At 39.9% G+C, this 13,009-nt stretch overlaps 1 long non-coding RNA gene across 1 annotated transcript; it reads left to right on the top strand.

The window, feature by feature from the left end:
* Positions 1-2,523: 2,523 nt before the first annotated feature.
* LOC109243265 lies at positions 2,524-9,475 on the top strand. Its single transcript, XR_002070533.1, has 3 exons — positions 2,524-3,565; positions 8,026-8,093; positions 9,245-9,475. It is a non-coding gene; the product is annotated as an uncharacterized LOC109243265 (long non-coding RNA).
* The last annotated feature ends 3,534 nt before the right edge of the window (positions 9,476-13,009 follow it).

The raw sequence follows: 13,009 nt of genomic DNA, 5'->3' as shown, positions 1-13,009 counted from the left end.
TTCCTAGTCGGGGTTTTCAAGTTATATTTTTGTTTTAGGAGACGCACTTCCTAAATTGAGTTTCACCCCTAGGAGACGCACTTCCTAGTTTTGGGTCATTTAAGTTTATTCCTAGGAGACGCACTTCCTAGCTTGAGTCATTGAAATTTCACCCCTAAGAGACGCACTTCCTAGTTTGAGTCATTGAAGTTTCACCCATAGGAGACGCACTTCCTAAATTAAGAGTTCATTCATAGGAGACACACTTCCTAGCTTGAGTCATTGAAATTTCACCCCTAGGAGATGCACTTCCTAGTTTGAGTAATTGAAGTTTCACCCATAGGAGACGCACTTCCTAAATTAAGAGTTCATTCATAGGAGACGCACTTCCTAGTTTGAGTCATTGAAGTTTCACCCATAGGAGACACACTTCCTAAATTGAGAGTTCATTCATAAGAGACGCACTTCCTAGTTTGAGTCATTTAAGTTAGGCCCAAGGAGACGCACTTCCTAGTCTGGTTCATTGAAGTTTTACTCATAGGAGACGCACTTCCTAAATTAAGAGTTCACTCATAGGAGACACACTTCCTAGTTTGAGTCATTGAAGTTACACCTGTAGGAGACACACTTCCTAAATTGATAGTTCATAGGAGACACACTTCCTAGTTTGAGTCATTGAAGTGTCACCCATAGGAGACGCACTTCCTAAATTTAGAATTCATTCATAGGAGACGCACTTCCTGGTCTGGTTCATTGAAGTTTTACCTGTAGGAGACGCACTTCCTAATCAAGGTCTTTTAAGTTATTCTTTTAGGAGACGCACGTCCTAAATTGAAAGTTCATTCATAAGAGACGCACTTTCTAGTTTTAGTCACTGAAGTTTTCACCCCTAGGAGACGCACTTCCTAGTCTTGGTTATTTAAATTCACCCTTAGGAGACGCACTTCCTAATTTGGTTCATTCAGCTTTTATTTAGCAGACGCATTTGCTAGTCAAAGTTACTTGGTTTTACTCGTAGGAGACGCACATCCTAATCTAGTCTTTAGTTTACTCTCATCATTGCATCAGTAGTATAAGTGGTTTACAATATTGCTAACAACTCACAAATCTTCCTAGTGCAAACTGGGGCAGAAAATTTCATTTGTTTTGTTTGTTTTGATTGCAGGCATCCATATAGAAAACAAGGGAACACAGAAAGTTTCAGCAATCAGGCGCCCACCTGGAGAACAAGGGAAGACAGTTCAAGTTTCAAGGGAAAACAATTCAAGTTTCGAAGGAAGGAAGTTCAAGTATTGGCAATCAGGCGCCTACCTGGAAAATAAAGGAATTCACTTCAGAATGCAATTCTAGTCAGCAACTAAAGAAGCTCGCAGTGAGGACGTGAGTCAACAGTCCAAGGTGATCAACAAAAGTTAGTCACAATAAAGAAAGAAAAAGGAGAAAGGCAAGAAGTTAATCCAAATGCAGAAGTTGATGAAAGATGTGGGCTGCTCAAGACATGGCCAAGGCCACAAACACTGCATGCCTGGTCCTGATCCGAAAAGCCGAAGCAGGATGAACTAGCACCTGCAACTAGCAAGCGCCAAGGTTCAAATCTAAAGTCTGCATGAAGAACCATTCAAGACTCAAGATCAAGCTTCAGAAGACTTATAGATAGGAATCTTGTAACTCATAGTTGTCAGGCTTAGCTAGTCTTTTTCATTTCTTTTGATTTTGATGTAATAACAGGACCGCGGACCGGAACCTCGGCGGAACGGCACCTCGACTGGCTCTCCATCTCGGCATACTCCATCATCTCACTCACTTCTGAACTACACGTGGCCTGATTCCTTTATAGCCAAGGATAAGTAGGCAGCTCAGATACCAGGGCTCGATCACATTCCCCTTTTCTCTTAGTTTTAGTCTCTCCAAATAAGTGTCGGGTCAAAAAACCTATCTAGTCGTTCTTTGTCTGAAAATACTTCGTATTTCCAATCAAAGAGGGGCAGCTGTAGACATGTGATTTTTGACCCTCCCCAAGATTTTTTATATTTTAGCATGTAAATATTTAATGTAGGCCTAATATAGCTATTTCAGACATTTTTGACTTCTTTCCTTTATTTTCGTCACAAAAATGGAAATTTACAAAAAATATTTTAGCTTACGTATCTTTCATAAATTTAAATAAGAATTATACAAAAATAGTACCTTATTTTTATCTTTACATAATCTTGAAAATACAAAAAATATATAATAGTTTCATGTTAGATTTTGCATTGTGTAGTATTTTTATCTTATTTTAAAAGGAGTCAATTAAGGTGTTGGATCACAATTTTAAGAGTTTTAGAGGCCAGTTCTTGGCCCAATTCGTATTAGTTCATTAAGTCTAGGGACCCTTCTAGACTCTTCTTTGGAACAAAAACAAATAAAAAAGACCCTAATGACTTAACACAAAAAGACCTAGGGACTAATTGGCAAAATACAAAAAAATACACCTAAACCTAGACTCTACCTATAAAGTAATGCTGAAAATTAGCAAAAAGGAGATATAGAAAAGAAGCGCCGCAGAGAACGAAAAAAGACCCACCCCCCTGGTTTCATCTTCTCAAAACGACCCTCTCCGTTCAGCTTCCATCTTCACCCAAGCTGAAGCAGCCTTCAGCCGCATAACACCAAGGACGACCACCCCTGTATTATCGTCTTCCTCGCACCCCATCTTCGGATAAGAACGCATCAACCCAAAACGGACCCCGTCGTTTTCTCTTCGACGCAGCTTCAGCCATAAACACAAGACCTCGAGCTTCTTCTTACTTCTTCATGTAGGACGCAACCTAAAACCCTAGAACACCAAGCAGCCGCCCACCATCCTCCATAACAGACCCATAGCTGCACCTTCTCCTTCTTCATAAGAGAGCAACGCCTAAAGACCTAAAGAGATCAGCCGCAATACTGGACAGACCCCTCCCCCATGAGATTTCATCACCTTCAAAACCAAAAAGCCTAAACTCCATCTCCATGTCAGCCGCCGTTCACACCACCAGACCCCTATAGCCTAGCACCGCTGCTCGCCTCCAAAACGGCCTTATCATCTTCTCCGTGACTCTCCAAAAAACCAGCCACCGATAACACAAACAACAGACCCTTCCAGCCATCTCTCTCCCTTTTTCTATCTCACCCCATCGCCGGCGCCGGTTGTTGCTTCCCCGTCTCGCCTTCATCCCCCTCTACTACCACTGTTCCGCCGGAGTCGAATCCTCGATGATGAACGAACAAGATGCTGTGATTTCCTTAGTATAGCAGCATGTTTATCGGTCATGTGGCTAAGGTTTAAAGCTCCGAAACCCAGCAAAAGCAGTCAAAAGAAACGTGCCCTCCTCAACCTGATTCCCAGCCTTGTTCCCGTTTTGCGATAGTTTTCAAGAGGTCCTGCTTGAGCCTTTTCGTTGAGTTCTAGCGTATGTGTTGGTGATTAAAAATAAGCTCGTGAAACTGTTGAGATTCCGGGTAAACTCAGAGGTCGCCGGAAGTCGTTGTGTAAGGGGCTCCGTTTCAGTTTCGTCCGAGGTTCGATTGCGGTTCCAACGCATTCGACGTTAGTCACGACCAGGTTATCCTCATCTCTGCCCCATGTTCTTCGTATTTTCTCCTGGTAATATGTATATGTGATGTTGAAATACAATATTAGCACACGTGGATCATTTTAGTTGAGCCTTTTATTTTAATTTTAGCTTTAATTTCGGTTGATACCCCCCCCCCCCCCCCCCAATAGTGACAATACCTTAATTAGAAGTTATAACTAATTATCTAAAAATGGAAGTTGAACTTTACTGTGATTTGCTTTCAGTTATGACATGGGTTATTCCAAAGCAGGGAATGCGTGCGTTGGCATTGGATTCATGGCAATTGGATTATGAAACAACGAATATGTTTCTGATTGATATTTATAACCTGAAGACCATAAAAGGATAGTCATTAGAATATTTCTCATGTATGATTACAAGGGCTCGTCCCTTCTCCAAATAAATCATCATCGTGACTACGGGTACGGTTCCCGTGACGTGGTCGTGATATTTAATTTTAAATTAGATTAAAGTAGGAGTATCTCTAGTTTGCCTTAGTGAAATAATTCTTTTCTTTTAAAATCAATTGAGGTGCGTCATGCCAAACAAAAATGACAATTGCATGGCCCTCGTTTAATTAATCTTGTTTATCCTTAGAAATCGAGGTGTGCCATTTAGCGAATCTCCATGGCCCTCGCAAAGTTAAAACGCGTAGTTGCTTTAGGCGCGTATATTTAATAATATTACCTTCCTAAACTCGGGTGTGCATTTCATGTGACCCAAATCAAAAACTTAAAACGTTGAATAAAATGTGTTTAGGATTGTGGGTGAATTTCATGTGGCGCGATCCAAAGACATGTTTTAAACGACGTTCAATCTTCTTTAAAATGAATAAAAGCGGTTAAAAGTTAAAATTTGCACATAGGTTCAAAAGTGTTCTAAAATCAGTTAACTAAGCCAATTATAACAGTTGAGCGACCGTGCTAGAACCACGGAACTCGGGAATGCCTAACACCTTCTCCCAGGTTAACAGAATTCCTTACCCGGATTTCTTGTTCGCGGACTGTTAAGGGAGTTCTATCCTGATTTCAAATGGAGCGAATGGAATTACCACCGGTCTCGGATGATTGGGCCGTGCAAGCTTTTAAACAGGGGTTAAACGAGCGGAGTTCGATCGCGTCACGACAGTTGAAGCAAAATCTGATCGAGTATCCAGCTGTGACTTGGGTAGATGTACATAGTCGTTACCAATCGAAGATCAGGGTCAAGGATGACCAGCTGGGAGCTCCCTCGGGTTCAGTTCATCCAAATAGATTAGCAGTCAAGGCCCCGGGAGATACCGACAAGGAACCAAGGTCAAATAAGAAACGGTATTAGCCATATATCGCAGATCGAAGAAACAACGGCCCGAGCCGCAATCCTCCTCGGAACGATCAAAGGAATGATCGAGGGCAAAATTCTCGGGGACTTATGAGTAAGAGTGGTTTTGATAAACATACCAATCCAGTGGAAGCACCTCGGTTATCGGAGTATAATTTCAATGTCGATGCATCGGGGATTGTATCGGCTATCGGAAGGATCAAAGACACCAGGTGGCCTAGACCTATACAAACCGATCCTTCTCAAATAAATCCAAACTTGATTTGTAAATATCATGGCACACATGGCCATATGACCGAAGACTGCAGAGAACTGAGGGAGGAGGTAGCTCGATTGTTCAACGAGGGTCATCTTCAAGATTTTCTCAGTGATCGAGCTAAGAACCACTTCAGAGAAAGAGACACCAATAAAAAGAATGAGCAGGAAGAGCCGCAACATATAATACATATGATCGTAGGCGTGGTCGATGTTCCACAAGAGCCTATATTCAAACGTACCAAGGTGTCGATTACCAGAGAAAAACGAACTCGGAGTTATGTGCCCGAGGGCATCCTATAGTTTAATGACGAGGAAGCGGAAGTCATTTCTCAGCCGCTCAATGACGCCCTCGTAATTTCTATTTTTTAAAATAAAATTCAAGTTAAACGTGTTCTAGTGGATCCAAGTAGCTCATCAAACATAATCAAATCAAGGGTCGTAGAGCAGCTCGGCCTACAGGATCAAATTGTACCTGCATCTCGCGTCCTAAACGGCTTCAACATGGCGAGTGAAACAACAAAGGGGGAGATAATCCTACCAGTGAACGTGGTCGGGACCGTCCAAGATACAAAATTCCGTGTCATTGAAGGCGACATGAGATATAACGCACTACTCAGGAGGCCATGGATCCACAACATGAGGGCAGTACCTTCAACCCTTCATCAGATGATGAAATTCTCAACAATGGATGGTGTGAAAACAATTTACGGGGAACAACACGCTGCAAAGGAAATGTTTGCAGTCAATGAGGTGACACCGATACTTGAGTCTTCGGCCTCGGGAAAATCGAGCACCAAAGATAAGCAGACGGCCAAATAGAAATCACCGTCCCCAGTCTCGACCGAATTGGAGAAATAGGTAATCGAAGAAGAAGAAGAGGATTTCCTTACTCCTCGAACTTTCGTTGTTCTCGAAGAGTTAGATGCAACCAAGTCAACGGTCGAGGAGCTAGAACAGGTCATACTGATTGAGTATATGCCCGAGAGAAAGATATACTTAGGAACGGGGTTAACCCCCAAAATCAGGAAAAAACTCATTCAATTTCTTATCGATAACATGGATTGTTTTTCTTGGTCCCATTTAGACATGACAAGGATCCCACTGGCAATAACAACACACCGGCTGAGCCTCGACCCCAGGTTTAAACCAGTAAAGCAAAAAAGAAGGCCCCAGTCTGAGGTGAAGCATGCATTCATAAGGATGAGGTAACTAAACTTTCTTAAAATAGGGTCCATTCGGGAGGTAAAATACCCCGAGTGGTTACCCAACGTAGTTGTAGTCCCTAAAAAGGGAACAAACTTAGAATGTGCGTAGATTGTTAGGATTTAAACAAGGCATGCCCTAAAGACTCCTTTCCACTGCCTAACATCGATCGCATGATCAATACCACGGCTGGCCACGAGATCCTTACCTTTCTCGATGCCTACTCTAGGTACAATCAAATTCAAATGAACCCGGAGGACCAGGAGAAGACCTCGTTTATCACTAAGTTTGGAACATACTGTTACAATGTAATACCCTTCAGGCTAAAAAATGTTGGAGCTACATACCAACGCCTAGTTAACAAAATATTCGAGGAACAGATAGGTAAATCAATGAAAGTTTACATTGACGATATATTGGTTATGTCCCTGCGCGCAGAGGACCATTTAACTCATTTGCAGGAAACATTCAAAACCTTGAGGAAGTACAACATGAAGCTTAACCCAGAAAAATGTGCCTTCGGGGTCGGTTCGGGCAAGTTCCTCGGCTTCATGGTATCAAACCGGGGAATCGAGATCAACCCCGACAAGATCAAGGCCATCGAACATATCACTATCGTAGATAGCGTGAAAGCCGTACAAAGTCTAACAGGACGAATAGACACCTTGGGTCAATTCATTTCGAGCTCATCAGATCAAAGTCACAGGTTCTTTTCCTTACTCATAAAGAAAAATAATTTCGCATGGACCCCAGAATGCCAACAAGTATTGGAGGAATTGAAGCGATACCTATCGAGCCCACCTCTGTTTCACACCACGAAGGTGGATAAAAAGCTTTACTTATATTTTACTGTACCCGAGATAGTGGTAAGTGGGGTACTAGTTCGAGAAGAGCAAGGTACGCAGTTCCCTGTCTATTACGTAAGCCAAACTTTAGGAGATGCTGAAACTAGATATCCACACTTAGAAAAATTGGCACTTGCATAATAAGCGCATCTAGAAAGTTAAAACCATATTTTCAGTGTCAGGTCTAGCCCTAGAAGCGAACTTGGGCTAGGAGAGCAGGGACCGTAGATGTAGTGTCCACAGGAGCGGAAGCGCATATGCGCTTGGTGTTCCGCAGATGGGGATGGTCGGGCACTTAGTGTACCTCGCATATGCGAGGATCAGACCATAGAATCGGTGTCGCCGGTGCGATATTTTGGCCCGCAGATGCGGTTTAGCTGGGCAGAATATTAAAATCGAAGGGTTTTGGTTATTTTTCATTTTTGGAATTGTGGAGCTCGGATAAGGGCGATTTTTGGAGGGCTTTTTGTCACAATTGAAGGTTTAAATGATCCTTACTTGATTTTAGTATTAGATAGTGATTACCCATAGATTATTACACCTAATTTATATAAATAAAAGGTGGGATTTGGGGGGGGGGGGTGGACTATAATTTTGGAGAGTGAGAATTCATGATTTGAGGTTGGAATTCGATGAAACACATATATTTGGACTCTTATCGGAATGGGTGTTTGGAATTTGTAAGTTTTGTCAGATTCTAGGGTGCAGGCCCGGGGTTGACTTTTTCGTTTGACTATGCATATTTGATTCAAGATCTTAGCTTTATCATTTGGAATTGTTTCTTCTTGCTTTTATTGATGATATTAAGTTATTTTGGCTAGGTTTGAGCCGTCCGGAGGTTGATTCACGTGTGAAGGGATTCATAAAGTACTGATTTTGCTTGCATAAGGTAAGTATCTTATCTAAACTTTGTTGAGGCACTAGTTGCTTGAGTTATTTGTTAAAACTACGTGCTATGGGTGGTGCGCATGTGTGGGGTTGTGCCCATGTGCGTGCACCAGGGCATTGTTCATGCTCGGGGGTAGTACTTAGACAATGATACGCCTTGAATTGGTTGCTAAGCTTAACACTGTGATGCTTCTTATATTTGTGCCCCTGTTGTGAGCTATTTCAGCCATGTTTGAGGTTATATAGAGGTTATATCTTGATTGAACCTGATAATTTCTACTTTCTTGATGTATTTGCGCTATGATAGCACACTTACGCATGCATACACCTTAGTATGTACATGTATTCTTGTATATATGCTTTCTCTGTGATACGGATTGGACTGGTATCTTGTGACTACACCGATTGGACTGTGATATTGATATGACCATGCCAGCGGATTGTGATATTGAGCCTGTGACCACGCTAGGTGGGTTGTGATATTGAGCTTGTGACCATACTGGACGGTTTGTGATATTGGCGTGTGAGTTGTCCATGCAGCACGTGAGTTGTCCGTGCAGCACGTGAGCTATCTGTGCAGATCTGAGATATTAATATTATTGGCACGTGAGCTATCTGTGCAACACGTGAGTTATCCGTGCCCTTGATATTATTAGCACGTGGGTTGTCCGTGCAGCACGTGAGTTGTCCGTGCAGCATCTGGATATGGATCCATCCCCCTAGGGTCACTCTCTCATGTTCCTTCTTGATGGTGTACACGCTATTTGAGGAAAGTTTATCAGTGGTTTGGTTTGGTTATGGAAATTCTGAGGAAAAGCTGGCCAGTGTTTGATTTCGTTATTCCATTTCATCTTTATTTGCAATTTTCTTGGTTGTTTACCTACTTTATTTGTATATCTTCTATATGCTGGAATGTTGACTGAGCATAGTACGTTAAGTAATTGTATGCACCAAGGTGGTTCGTTTTGTGATTCATGACTTGATCATATTATTGTTCCGTACTTGTTGGATTTATTAACTGTACAGGTGATTAGCGAGTATCATTTATAATTCTTGCTTCTATTATCCCGCTAAGGTTAGTTATCATACTTGTTGAGTACATGAAGTCAGTTATACTCATACTACACTCTACACTTAATTATGTAAATCCAGGTATTGGAGCGAGCCATCAGTAGTTGAAGCTTGTTGCAAAGTAATCTTTGGAGAGGCGGGGTAGAACTACATCTCGACCGCAGTCTTAATGTCTCTTTTCATTTTGTATTGTTCTATGTCATTCAGACATCATTGTTATTTGTATTTCAGACTCGTATTTTTGTTTTAGAGCTCATAACTCTTTATTTACCAGTTCTGGGGGATTTATTACGTATTGACGCTATTATGTTATGTGGATGGCTTTATGCTTGTATTATTTTCATCATTTCTATTATTATGATTAGTTATTGTTACGTTCGGCTTGCCTATCAAGTGCATTAGGCGTCATCACGACCGGTTGGTTGTTTTGGGTTGTGACATAAAGATTAAAACTTTATTGAGCTCTAGGTCCTTACCCCCTTTTTCGTGAAACTAAGGTTTAGGCCTAGAGTGGTATTTTTCATGGTTCAAGTTAATATGAACGAATTCAAGGTTTTGATCACTCATTACCCGTCTCAGTCAATTAGGATCACTAAGGAAGAATAAAGTTCTTACCTTTGAAGAAATCCCTAAACTTCCACTTCACTTGCTCTTTGCTGAATTTTCAAGAATTTAAGGATAACTTGGGTAGAAACTAACCTTGTATAATTTGGGAAACCCCTAGGATACTTTCTCTTCTAAAAGTCACCCAAAATGAAATAGGATTTGAAATCCCAAAAATTCTTGCATTTATAGATTTTTATTAGTTTCAACATATGACGACCTCGTATGGTCCGTATGTTGGACATATGGTTCATATGCTGGACATACGGTCTGTATATTGGTCTTATGTCAACTACTGAAGCCTACAATGGTGGATATACCATCGATATATGGTCGATGTACAGCCAATATATGATTGGTATACAACACGTATGTTGAATATATGACCCGCATGTCAACAGACGGTACAACATGTGACCGTATGTCCAGTATATGGTCTGTATGTTGCTTTCGTTTTCAGTGACTTCTGGGCCCTACACACAATTGGAAATGTGGTTCGCATGTCGAATATGCGGTCGTATCCCTGTTGCATCTTGACCCAGATTTTTCAACTTGGCTAATTTTGATTCTTTTCAACTCCAATCTTATTGTAAATTTGTTATACGCTTAGAGCTCGACTTTTCCATGTGTATATGCCTTAATTTCCAGGCTTCGGGTCTAACCAAAAGCATCTAATGAGTCCAAATCTAACTCGAATATACGAGGTGTTAAATTATCAGTTGGACATTAGGAATGCTTTTATCCACATTGATCTGGAAGATGAAGCTTATATGGAGCAATCACCTGGTTTTATTGCTCAGGGGGAATCTCGTGGTCTTGTATGTCGATCGCGTAGGACATTTTATAGATTGAAACAATCTCCTCGAGCCCGGTTTGATAAGCTCAGCATAGTTATTTAGGAGTTCGACATGACTCGTAGTGAACCTGGCTGCTCTTTGTTTTATCAGCATTCTACTCCTAATCTGTGTATTTATTTGGTGGTTTATATTGGCGATATTATTACTACTAGAAATGATCAGGATGGTGTTATTAATCCGAAACAACATTTAGTTCAGCCCTTCTAGACCAAGGATCTAGGCTAATTGAAGTACTTTTTATGTATTGAGGTTACTCAATCAAGCCCATGTATTGTTATTTTATAAATAAAATATTTTTATACATTCTTGAGGAGACAGGAATGATGGGTTGCAGACCCCTGGATACTCCTATGGATCCGAATGCTAAGTTTCTGCCAGGACAGATAGAGACTCTTAGCAATCTTGCAAGATACGGCCAACTGGTTGGGAAATTTAATTATCCCGTAGTGATTTGATATGATATTTTCTTTCTTGTGAGTGTAGTAAGATATTTTATGGATTCTTCCTGTAATAGTCATTGTGATGTAGTTGTTCTCGTATTTTTCGGTATATAAAATTAGCTTCAGACACTACTATTCGAGGATCGAGGCCATGAGTAGGTTGTTGGATACACAGATGCTGATTGGGAAGGATCACCTTCTGATAGACATTCTACATATGGATGTTGTGTTCTAGTTGGAGGTAATTTGGTCTCTTTAAAAAGCAAAAACAATACGGTTGCTCGATCTAGCGCAGAAGCAGAATACCAAGTAATGACTATAGTAACATGTGAGATTGTTTGGATCAAATAGTTGCTCAAAGAATTAAAATTTGGAGAAATCACTCGGATGATACTTGTGTGGGATAATCAAGCTGCCCTTCGTATTGCGTCAAATTCAGTGTTACATGAGAAGACTAAATTCATTGAGATTGACTGTCACTTCATCATAGAGAAGATACTCTTACTGCTGGTTTGGATGATTGTTACTATTGTAATGTATTGTTACTTAATATACAATATTTGTTTTGATTGTTCCTCAACTTTTATTGTATAGTATTGTTAAATCCGTCGTTATGTAACGACGAAAAGTGTTACTTTATGTAACGAAGAATTTGGTGTGGTGGCACTGTTATCTTACTTTTTCGCTCATCTTGCCCTTACTTATTAAATAATCATATCTTATCCATTACCTTATTTCTCATATATAATAATTCTGCCCCATATCCTATTTTTCTTAGTAATATTACAACTTTATTTTTTATATTGTTGGTGCGTGACATCACAAAACGACAACAAATGATGCAATCTATCCAAACATTGTATTCATCAAATAATACGATACAATACAATACGTACAGTATAATACAATACGATACATTATAAAACGACACGTAACAACCATGAACCATCCGAACAAGCTGTTAGTAGATATTATTACAAAATTTGTGAAGTTAAATGATGAACTTGCAGATATTTCACCAAGTTCTTCACTGGTCATCGTATTAGTTACATATATAATAAGTTCAGTACATACGATTTATATGCATCGACTTGAGGGGAGCGTTAGAGAGCAGTAGTGTGTATAGTGTCCTACATTGGTGGAGAAGAATTTACTATTATGTAAATACCCTATATAAATTAGGCTAATGTAAGACATAAATGAATACTAATAATTCTTTCATCCCATGTCTTAAACTATCACATACTTGGATTCTCAATTATAGAATATATATATATATATATGAACAAGCAATCGCAACAAGAAGGAAGAAAGAAAATTCCCACAACGCCGTTTGGATAAATGAATTAATGTAAGTATATAGATGAATTTAATAGTAAGAGCATTGAGCGGATGATTAAAGATCGTGATAACGGCAATGTTGTTAGTTCTTTGCAAGGGAAACGAGCAGATCCTTCGAGGTGAGCTCATAGAACTTTTGCCGCAGTTTCGAAACGACGGTGAAGATGGGCATAACCTTTTCTTTTATTAGTTTAGGGGTATTTTTATCCAACTAATTATAAAGTAGCTAAATACTAATTAGTTTTGAGATAGTAGCTAATTTCCCATTTCATCCCTAAATTACTGAATGTCTTCTAAACCCATTTAAACAGCTTCGTCGTTAAGAAATAATGAGATTTGCAGTGTGAAAATAGAAATACTATTTAGTCACAATTTCAAACTTCAAATATTTGAAAATGTTATCTAATTAGTGAAAGAAAATAATATCTAATTCAAAGATAAAAACAGTGTCGTATTAGGAGAGGCCACCTTGGCTACAACCACATTACCCAAGTCCCGTCATACCTACTACTATGACCATCTGTCAGTTAAGCTCCTCAAAAAATATCAACAACAATCATGATTTTTAAAGCTTGGTTTACTTTGATTTATATGTAAACTAAAAT

Source organism: Nicotiana attenuata, unplaced genomic scaffold (assembly GCF_001879085.1).
Source record: "Nicotiana attenuata strain UT unplaced genomic scaffold, NIATTr2, whole genome shotgun sequence".
NCBI lineage: Eukaryota > Viridiplantae > Streptophyta > Magnoliopsida > Solanales > Solanaceae > Nicotiana > Nicotiana attenuata.
This window is presented reverse-complemented; position numbering and strand designations above follow the sequence as displayed.